The sequence below is a fragment of the Desmodus rotundus genome, chromosome 1 (genome assembly GCF_022682495.2).
Source record: "Desmodus rotundus isolate HL8 chromosome 1, HLdesRot8A.1, whole genome shotgun sequence".
Classification (NCBI taxonomy): domain Eukaryota; kingdom Metazoa; phylum Chordata; class Mammalia; order Chiroptera; family Phyllostomidae; genus Desmodus; species Desmodus rotundus.
This window is the reverse complement of record NC_071387.1, coordinates 156,932,427-156,942,799: the sequence shown is the minus strand read 5'-3', so window position 1 is coordinate 156,942,799 and position 10,373 is coordinate 156,932,427. Positions and strand designations below refer to the sequence as shown.

The 10,373-nt window shown below is 39.6% G+C and overlaps 1 pseudogene; it reads left to right on the top strand.

The window, feature by feature from the left end:
- The first annotated feature begins 8,890 nt into the window (after positions 1–8,890).
- Positions 8,891–9,783, top strand: LOC112307485 (ferritin heavy chain pseudogene; annotated as a pseudogene).
- The last annotated feature ends 590 nt before the right edge of the window (positions 9,784–10,373 follow it).

Genomic DNA, 10,373 nt, shown 5'->3' with positions numbered 1-10,373 from the left:
CTTTGCTCAGGCTACACAACTTCTTAAATCCTTTCAAATGAGCAACAGGTGGCTTCAGTGAGTCCCCAGTCCTTTTACTTCCTGCTATTTGGCTCCAGACACAGCACTAGAAGCAGCCAGTCTAGATTCATAGCTTGGCTTCACCTGGGAATCTCCAAGTTCAGCACAAGTGGCAGCCATCTCTGACTGCTCAGGCAGGGTGGCCCTGGGCAAAACACTGGTGGGAGCTGACTGTGGTCTGCACCACCCAGGAAATCCCAGGGTCAGCACACCCAGTGGACAGCTACAGATCACTTTGGAGCACTACCACCCTTCCCTAGCACAACTGATCCTCCATGGAAGGCAGAGGTTGATGGTCAGTGGTCACAGCCAGTCCTTGCAACTGACTGGCCTGGGTAAATCCCTCCCATTGACTTGCCAACAGCAATCAAAGCTCAGCCTACAAGAGGGACACACCTCGAGTACCCAGCTTGGGTGATATGGAAGGCTGTGCCACCGGACCCTGCAGGACACCTACTATATTAGGCCATGATACCAAGACATGGAGTCAAAGCAGCTCTACCTAATACATAGAAAGAAACACAGGGAGGCTGCCAAAACAAGGAGACAAAGAAATATAGCCCAAATGAAAGAACAGATCAAAACTTCAGAAAAAGAACTAAGCAAAATAGAGATAAGCAATTCATCAGATGCAGAGTTCCAAACACTGTTTACAAGGATGCTCAAGGAACTTAGTGAGGAATTCAACAGCATAAAAAAGATCCAGTCAGAAACAAAGAATACACGAATTGAAATAAAGAACAATTTCCAGGGAAACAATAACAGAGTGAATGAAGCCAAGAATCAAATAAATGATTGGAACATAAGGAAGCAAAAAACATACAATCAGAACAAGAAGAAAAAGGAATCCAAAAATACAAGGTTAGTATGAGCAGCTTCTGGGAAAACTTCAAGAGGTCCAACATTCGCATCATATGGGTGCCAGAAGAAGAGAAAGAGCAAGAAATTGGAAATCTATTTGAAAAAATAATGAAAGAAAACTTCTCTGATTGTGTGAAGGAAATAGACATGCAAGTCCAGGAAGCACAGCCCCAAACAAGATGGATGCAAAGAGGCCCACTCCAAGATACATCAAAATTAAAATGCCAAAGGTTAAAGACAAAGAGAGAATTTTAAAAGCAGCAAGACAAAAGCAATTAGTTACCTTCAGGGAAGTTCCCATAAGACTGTCAGCTGATTTCTCAAAAGAAGCTTTGTAGGCTAGAAGGGACTGGTTAGAAATATTTAAAATCATGAAAAGCAGGGACCTATAGCCAAGATTGCTCTATGCAGCTAAGATATCATTTAGAATTGAGGATCAGATAAAGAGCTTCCCAGACAAGAAAAAACTAAAGGAGTTCATCATTACCAAACCATTACTATATGAAATGTTAAAGAACTTATTTAAGAAAAAGAAGGTCAAAACTATAAACAATAAAATGGCAATAAATACAAACCTATCAACATCTCAATCTAAGAAACAAACTAAGCAAATAAGAACAGAGACAGAATCATGGATATGGAGAGTTTTTTGATGGTTGCCAGATGGAAAGAGTGTGTAGGAGAATGGTGAGGGGACTAAGAAGTACAAATAGGTAGTTACAGAATAGCCACAATGATGTAAAGTACAGTATAGGGTATGGAGTAGACAAAGAACTTATACATATGACCCATGGACATGAACAATGGTGTGGGGACTGCCTAAGGGAGTTGGGGGTGCTGGATGGAGGGTGGCAAAGGGGGAAAAATCAGGATAATTCTACTAGAATAATCAACAAAATATAATTTAAAAATAAGTATTGATCCGTGTCTTATATTATGAAATATAAATATGAGGAAGGAGTTGGGAGCCTGGCTTGGAACTGTTTGTTAATCCACATGACTATGAAATTTTGTCTTATTTAATTATTCAACATAATTATTCACAGACTGTTTCTGCTTGCCCTACACTGGCTGAAGATGTGTACCCATATTTTATGCCCCATTGTCTTCTTTTCAGAACATCTGTTCCTCTGACCAATGGGCTGTGTATTCATGTGTTTAAGGAAAATGAATTGGCATTTATTATTTAGCCTAGCTGTTTATAGATTGTGAATAGGTTCTAACTCCAGTGAATCAAATACGATAAAAATGAAATTATAAAATTAATATTTCAAAAAGAATAAGCAATATAATCTAGAGAAAGACATAAAAAACAGTTTAGAAAGAAATTTTACTCTATTTGCTCTATAATCTAACAAGTTGTAGATGATGCAAATTCTTCAGAGTCTTCCATCAGGGATGAGCAAGGAGCATGGATTGGGAATACGACATGGAAGGTCTGTCACCCTTGAGTTACCTCAGGTAATGCTCAATAAAATACTAAAACCTGAAGGTAGGAATGCCCATCAGAACATGTTTTTTCTTTAAGTCTAAAGAAAATCATACTTCATACGCACTCTCAAAGAGCCCCCATTCCTAGGTAAAGATTGAAGAATGAATGGTTCAGTTCCCCAAAAGCCACTGGGAAATGTCAGCACCACCTAGTTAATGAATTCCTGATTTGTTTGGCATTTGCACTTTCTGAAGAAATTGCTGATGTGTTTAGACTCACTCTTCTCCTCAGCAGCAGTGAAATTTGTTGATTATGATGGCCTTATATAACATCATCCAGGCAGAAAGCTAAAAGATTACACATTAAAAGGAAACAGGCCTGTTTATTACCAGGCATTGTGCTTTCTCATATGCATATCTCTGCTCCTCAGTCTTTGACCAGCTGCTTTGTGGAAGGGCCTTTGTTGAAAGTATTTCCATGGCAGGCCTCCACTCACGAAAATGTCATTTTCTCTGCCTGATTGTGATAGGAAGTCTTTTTTCACCTATTGAAACCTGTTAAATTTCCTTCAAATAGTTTTGTTTAACTCTTAGAAAAAGTTAGTGGAGGACCATTTAAAAAACATGTAGATTTAATGAGGAATTGATGTTTGTACTTAAAAACATTTTTCAAAGAAAGTTGGCTTCTGTACTGCTGAATAAAAGCCTGCAATCTTTACAGATTTCATTCAACCAGTTCAAATAATCCAGACTGTTTTTATTCCACATCACTTTCCCTTGACTACTTTTAAGCATATGTTTGTTTTAGAAGATATTCCGTTGTTGGTGAGAATCCTGCCCAGTTTAGTTTGTATAAGGATCAGCCTGGTAAGAAGCTTTGAGGTTAAAATTACTCAATTTAAAATCTTTGATATGACTTTGGAGCAGAAACAGAAAAGGTTTAATACCTAAATATTATTGCCTTGACCAGAGTGGTACTACAGGTTGTATGCCATATTATATAGTTCTTTGAATAGTGAACTAACTCAATTACTGTTTCAGATTTTACTTATTCTAAAAGGAAAAAAATTCCTCCATTAGGCAGAATCCTGCACTTTGATAGCATGTTTGCACTCCCATGGGTCTCCTGTGTTTCTTACTGTTCTTATAAGAAAACTTTCTACTCTGTCCTTGACCCCTGTAATCTTAATTTGTAACTTTTCCTCACCCCTCTTGATAAATATGAATTACCCAACAATCATTGACAACACCTTCAAGAACAATCCTTCCCTATTCAGAGAACTATTTTTGAAAAACGAGTTCCCAAATTAACAACTTTGACCTTTTTTGTTCCAACCTGTCCTTCAGAGCCTTCTGATGTCTGGCATTTTTTAGGACAAAGACTTGTCAGGATTTCTCAATTTATGCTCTATTAATACTTGGGCTGGCTAAATGTTTGTTGTGAAAGTTTGTCCTGTCCATTACAAGATGTTCAGCCGCATCCTGGTTTCTACCAACTAGAACTACTAGCATACCCACCCTTTTTGTTGTGACAGCCAAAAATGTCTTCAGACAAAAATACATGCCCTTTGTGCCCTTGCTCCCACTCTTGCCTCCCTCACTTAGGCCCCTTCCCCTACTGACTTGAGAACCAATGGATTATGTTTGCAGTAGCTCTGGATACTCTTCCTCCACAGTCTTTGGTGGTGTGATTTTGATTGGGATCAAGGCCCACTGCTGCTCAGCCTGGGCTACTTCCGTGAGGACAGAGTGCTGGACATCCCTGACCTCTCCCTCATTGGAGTTTCAGTGACACAACATCTGAGGAAGTCATTTTATCATTAGCTAATATTTAGCCAGTGATTCCTCTCACGTTTATAACTTCTGGTCAGGATTAGATTTGCATAATCTAGCTAAGGATTTACAACCTCCCCTTAAGGCAAGATAAAAGTACACTGAAGAATTTTGGACTATGGTACTTTCTTATACTTATCAATTAGTTCAGTTCCTTGTAAGACCTCAAAATCCTAAAACTTGGTTAGAAAAAGGAGAAAGGACTAGTGATCAGACTCATATAAGACATGTGGGTCAAAAATTGACTACACATTGACATAAAAAGGACTATAAAATAAGACCTCACGACTGCCTTCTTTACTTTTCTGATGGTCTTAAATACGGGGCAGCAGATTTAGTCAGAAAATAAATAGGATGGCAGACTCTTTCTGAATTATAAGAGTATATAGAGGACATTGATGATATTTTGACTTAGAAGAAAAGCATATTTAAAGACCATATGAATAGCTCTTTAGCTCTCTGGTTTAAACAATTAGAAAAACCCAAGGACAAGGATGCCCTTTTGTGTAGTGTAGATAAAAACACCTGCTGATATTATAAGCACAAACGACATTGGAAGAACAATTGCCCTGTCTTGGAGCAAAAGATTGTATCTAAAAGGAAAAAAGACAAACTATCTGACAGATTAAATACCCTTCAGACTAAATAGCTCCTCTGGTCTGCCAACAGTTGCCCTCAACAAAGAAGAAAGATTTCCAAAGAGTTGCAAAACCAGAATGTTCCATTTCTTGTTGCTATCATTCTCATTTTTTTTTATCATTCCTTTTTCTGAGTTAACAAACATGTTTCATAGCTTTCTATGTATATTAATTATACCTCGATAAAGCTGTTATTTTTAATGTTTCAGTGGTAGTTATCTCATAAATCCCTTAGACTGAGCTTTTCTCTTGGCCACTTCCTGCCTCTCTGGGCCCTGTCACCAGCAAATATGCTTTGCTGCTGAGTGATTTTTCTTTGGTGAATGTGTTGGGAAGGGGTCATGTTTGTTAACAGGGCACCAGTATTAGATGGAGATCTTAAAGTCTTTCTGAAACTCCCAAAAAGAGAAGAAGCTTTGGACTGTACTTTGACAATGGCACAATTGGTTACCTATTATCTGATGTTTCCCCTACCAATGTCTCAGAATTTGAATCTGTCCCCAGTTGCCTCTGGGCCAAAAACAGTTCATTCATGGAAGGCACAAAGGAGGGTGTGTCTTTCAAGGTCTCAATCAATCACTTTCTACCTTTATTGAAAATGACCCAAAATAACTTTTAAAAAGAGGTTTTTGAGGACTGCACCCCCACTCTGCACACCCACAGAAAAAAGTCATTATCTTCTTTGCTAGCCTTTGTAATACTTCAGCACTACCCCCCAAAAGATAAAGGTGCAGGGCTAGAGCTTTCACCAAGATTAAAGGGCTGTTAATGAGCTTGTGTTTTCTCACTTCCCTGTAGTTCTCAACCCTAACACCACTTCATCCTCCTTTACAGAACTAGCTGCTCACCTCACAGTAGTAGATCTATGCTCAGCGTTCTTTGGGATGGCCTTGCCCTCAGAGTCACTGCATTGGTCGATTCACTTGAGAAAATCAACAATACACATACCCAGTTATTGTCCAAAGGTTTACAGGAGTACTATCATACTTCTTAGAATTACATATTCCTAACCTTAGACACAGTTTAGAAGCATCCAGTTCCCTCATGACTCATATAATCTGAATGATACATAATTTATACATATACACACGTACACCACACGTGGATGGTCTCTGTTATGTTCTGATAGATTGAAAGCCTTGCAGAATTTATTCCTTCCCTTTGCTGATAGTGTTGTGTATTAGATACATACAGTTTCTAAAGACAGATATCAATTTTATTAGTTGCAAGTCCACTATCTAGGCCATAGCATCACACATGACAGAAAGTCTCTTTCCCCTAAAAGATTCAAAGCCGTTTGTGACTTTTCCTAGCCACTCACCAATCTGGAGGATTTCTTGGTCTCAAGGGACAAGGTAGACATTGGATACCTAACTTTTTTGAATTGGTGGCTCCTACATAAGATGTATTGAAAACTGACATGGCTGAGCCCTTGACCTGGACAAACTCTCTAGAAACTATCTTCTATAACTTAAAAAATTCCCAGTCACCATGAAAATTTATTTTATTTGCACATGAACTTTGAAGATTCTAACTCAGTAGCGCAGTAGATTGTATTCAGTTATCCCGCCTATGCAGTTACGAGTATTTTCTTACTACTGTCTGTTGACTAGAAGTCTTTCCTTGTTATAATGCACTGCTTGAATAGTAGTAAAGAAACTTGAGATTTAGGTAATATTCACAGATTTGGCCAGTGTCTACCCATTTCACTAGAATAGTAATTAAGGAATTCCTAAGGCTTTGTCTGTTGTGCTGAAGCTTTTTTGTCCCTACCATCTCTATTAGAATGAATAGCACTTTGAAACTGGCACTTGCAAGCTATCCAACAAACTTCAGTTGCTGTGGCCGAAGAATTTTGCTCTTAGCTCCTACGGCCATCGAGTCTCCTACAACAGAAACTCAGACTATCTACATGAGCTGCTCCCGGCATGCCCCGCTAAGGACTTCACCTCTGTTCTTTTTAAGGCTGATGTGGCCAAATAGCACAGAGGTTTAACACAATATACGGAAAGTCCAAGGTGTTTGTCTCAAAAACAGGCTACAGAATCCCTGTGACTTTTCGCCTAGACACCTGATTTACTGGAAGTAAATCACTGCTTTTGAACCTTTTCGGAAAGGAGCTTATCAGGTACTCTTAATTATAAACACTGAAGTGAGACTGAAGGGAATTGACCCTTAGATTAATGTCTCCCAGTTGAAAAGACATCTTATACCCACCTCCTAAACCTTCACGCCAATAGGAAATTGAGAAAGTGAGAATCTCTCAGGATTCTCCAGTAGCAGAGGCATCTCAAAGGAAACAGCTTTCCCAAGAACCTCAGATCAAGAGGAAATGGTTACACGTGGATCCTAAGGTCATGAGATCCAAAGCCCTGAATGTTGATCGTGTTTGTTTTGCCTCTTCATTCTCCTTTTTTTGTGGCTATGTTTTTTTGTGTTTGTATCTCTATTGATTTAAGGTTTATGGTTGTTAAAATGAGAGTCTTAAAATTGTTTCCTTAATCTTGTTACTCTGGTTAAATCAGGACAGAGTGTTAAATGAACCAGTGGATAATCTAACATTTTTTTGTGTACAGACTCAAGATGGAGATAAGATTTGTTCTTCTGGATGATGCCAAGTGAGGCAGTATCATGGCTAATTGACATCATCCAAGGTCATCTAGTAAGTATCATGTTACTTGTCCTCAAAGTGTTTTCTGTGTTTTCATCAACACAACCATTCACTCAAATGACTGAAATTTAACCACACAGAGAAAATTCATGAGAAGCCCTAACAATGGTCATCACTAAGTCTGAACTACAATTGACAAGAATGGAGTAAATCTGGAGAACTAAACAAGCCAACACATGGACAAAAAAATGAGACCTAGATTCCTTGATGACCAACAGAAGGGACTATACAGACTCTGAAGCCTAAAAATCTGCCATTGTACCCTTCACATGTCCTTGTTTTACACAATTGTTCTTTCCTACCCCCTCTTATATACAAGCTTGGCCACTAATTGTTTCTCTCCACCCTACCTAATAAACCTAGACTGCCCTCTACTACAATGATTGCTGCTCTCCAAGCTTAATTCCCCCTCTCTCAAAAACCATTCCTGACTTACTGTTCCCAAACTAGCTGAACTTCAGCTGATGCTAAACTCTGTAACAACACAGTTCAATAGGATGTACTGATAGAAATGGTTCTATACCATCTAATATGGTGGCCTCAAAGCACAGGTGACTTCTGAGCATTGGAAATATGGCTACTGTGACTAGGAAATTTTAAGTGTTATTTTACTTTAATTTAACCTCAAATTTAAATAGCATGTATAATGTGTGGCTATTGTATTTGCCAACACGCCTAAAAATCTGACTCTCCTTCCTCAAGAAAGAAGTCTCCTTTGCAGCCTTCTCTTGCCTGACACTTAGGTTAAAAACATGCCCTTAATGGAGTTAATTTCCTTCATAAACAACTTGTTCTTGACCTTCCATTATTTAATCCTCTACTTAATCTTTCCTTATTCTCTCTGTCTTCCCTCTAGTCTCGTCTCTTCTGCTCCTTGTTTTCATCTTTTCTCTCCCCAACTGCTCCTTTGCTTCCTTTCCTTTTGCCAGTCACAGCAAAAGCATCTCTGCAGCTCAGCTGGACGATAGGCATTATGGTGGCAAAGGTAGAAGCCGTGTGCAGACATGTGGCAGCCAGACTATGGAGGCTTTGCTTCTTGACCTGTGATATTTGATAAGGACTCTCTTCTGCAACCCTAGCTCCACCTCATGGTATTGTAAGTCAGCCTTGATCATCTTTGTATACACCTTGCTGTCGCGTTCATGCTATTCACTGGTTTTTCTGGCCTTATTACTCAGCCACTTATGACATTTATATAAATTATATCTTTCTGAAACCAAAACAATGTGTTAGTTTTAATTAAAATGTATTTGTGGGAAAAAGCAGCCAAACTAGCTATTGAGTATCGTGTGTTCTCTCGTCAATTCAGAGTTTGCTAGTTTCAAGTTTTCCAGATTTACAAAATATAATAGAGCAGGAGGAATAGTAATGAATAAGTACAAAAGAAAACAGGACTATGGAGTCTTGGCCGAGAGTCGCCGTGGTTTCCTGCTGCAGCAGTGCTTGGACGGAACGCAGCACTCGACTCCCCGTCCCAGCCGGCTGCCCAGCTCCATCTTCTGCCACCTCCTCGCAGCGCCCTCAAACTGCCCCGAGGTCCCCGCCACCGCTCCAGCACTGCAAAGCTGCCAACACGACCACGTCCGTCTCACAGGTGCGCCACGACTACCACCAGGACTAGGAGGCCACCATCAACCGCCAGATCAGCCTGGAGCTCTAAGCTTCATCTACCTGTCCATGTCTTCCTACTCTGACCACAATGATGTGGCTTTGAAGAATTTTGCCAAGTATTTTCTTCACCAATTGCATGAGGAGAGGGAACATGCTGAGACACTGATGAAGCTGCAGAACCAAGGAGGTGGCCAGATCTTCCTCCAGGATATCAAGAAACCAGAACACGATGACTGGGAAAATGGGCTGAATGCAATGGAGTGTGCATTACACTTGGAAAAAAGTGTAAATCAGTCACCACTGGACTTGCACAAACTGGCCACTGAAAAAAATGATCCTCATTTGTGTTACTTCTCTGAGACTCACTACCTGGATGAGCAGGTGAAATCCATCAAAGAGCTGGGTGACCACGTAACCAACTGCGCAGGGTGGGGGCCCCTGGATCTGGCATGGCAGAGGATGTCTTTGACAAGCACACTCTGGGAGACAGTACAGACAGCTAAGCCTTAGGCTGCCTTCCCACCACCACGGGAGTGACTTCCCTGGTCACCAAAGCAGTGCGTGCATGTTGGAGTTACCTTTACCTTTTCTATAACTTGTCCCAATCATCCACTTACATCCTTCATTTGTGGATACCATTCCTTAGAATAAAGTAATTTGGTACCCTCTGCCAAAAAAAAAAAAAACAACGGGATTACATTAAAAAATTTTTTTAAAAAGAATAATTTCTAGAATCTATAATAGAAATGTTGGGCTAAACTCATGTTTATTGACTTTTTCTATCAGAACTTCATTAATATAATAGTAAAGAAATAAAAATGATATTATAACTAGATAATCAAATGGGCTGGCGTTGGTGGAGATACACAGGAGAAAAATAGCTGTAATTTTTTTAACCTCTCTTTCAAGGATGCAATGTCAAATCTCCCTTCCCTATCCAGATTTCCCATGTATATCTGGTAGATGTGTTGTTGTTGTTGTTATTTTCAGACAATAGACTAGTCTCATTAGTCTAACCCCAACCCAAATTTCTATTTCATGTTCATTTCAAAGATTCCATTCCCACTCCTTCCCTCAACCCAAACCCCAGCTGGGGCATGACCCAGGCTGGAAGAGTTGCAACAAGGTATAGTTTACCAATTTCTCTCAGCTCTTCATTTTTCTCTCTCCATTCACTATTTTTGGCTCTTCTGAGTTTAAAGTGGGAGTGAGGAGTAATAAAGGCAAATACAATGTTTGTTTATTGGGCTATACTGTTTACAACCCTT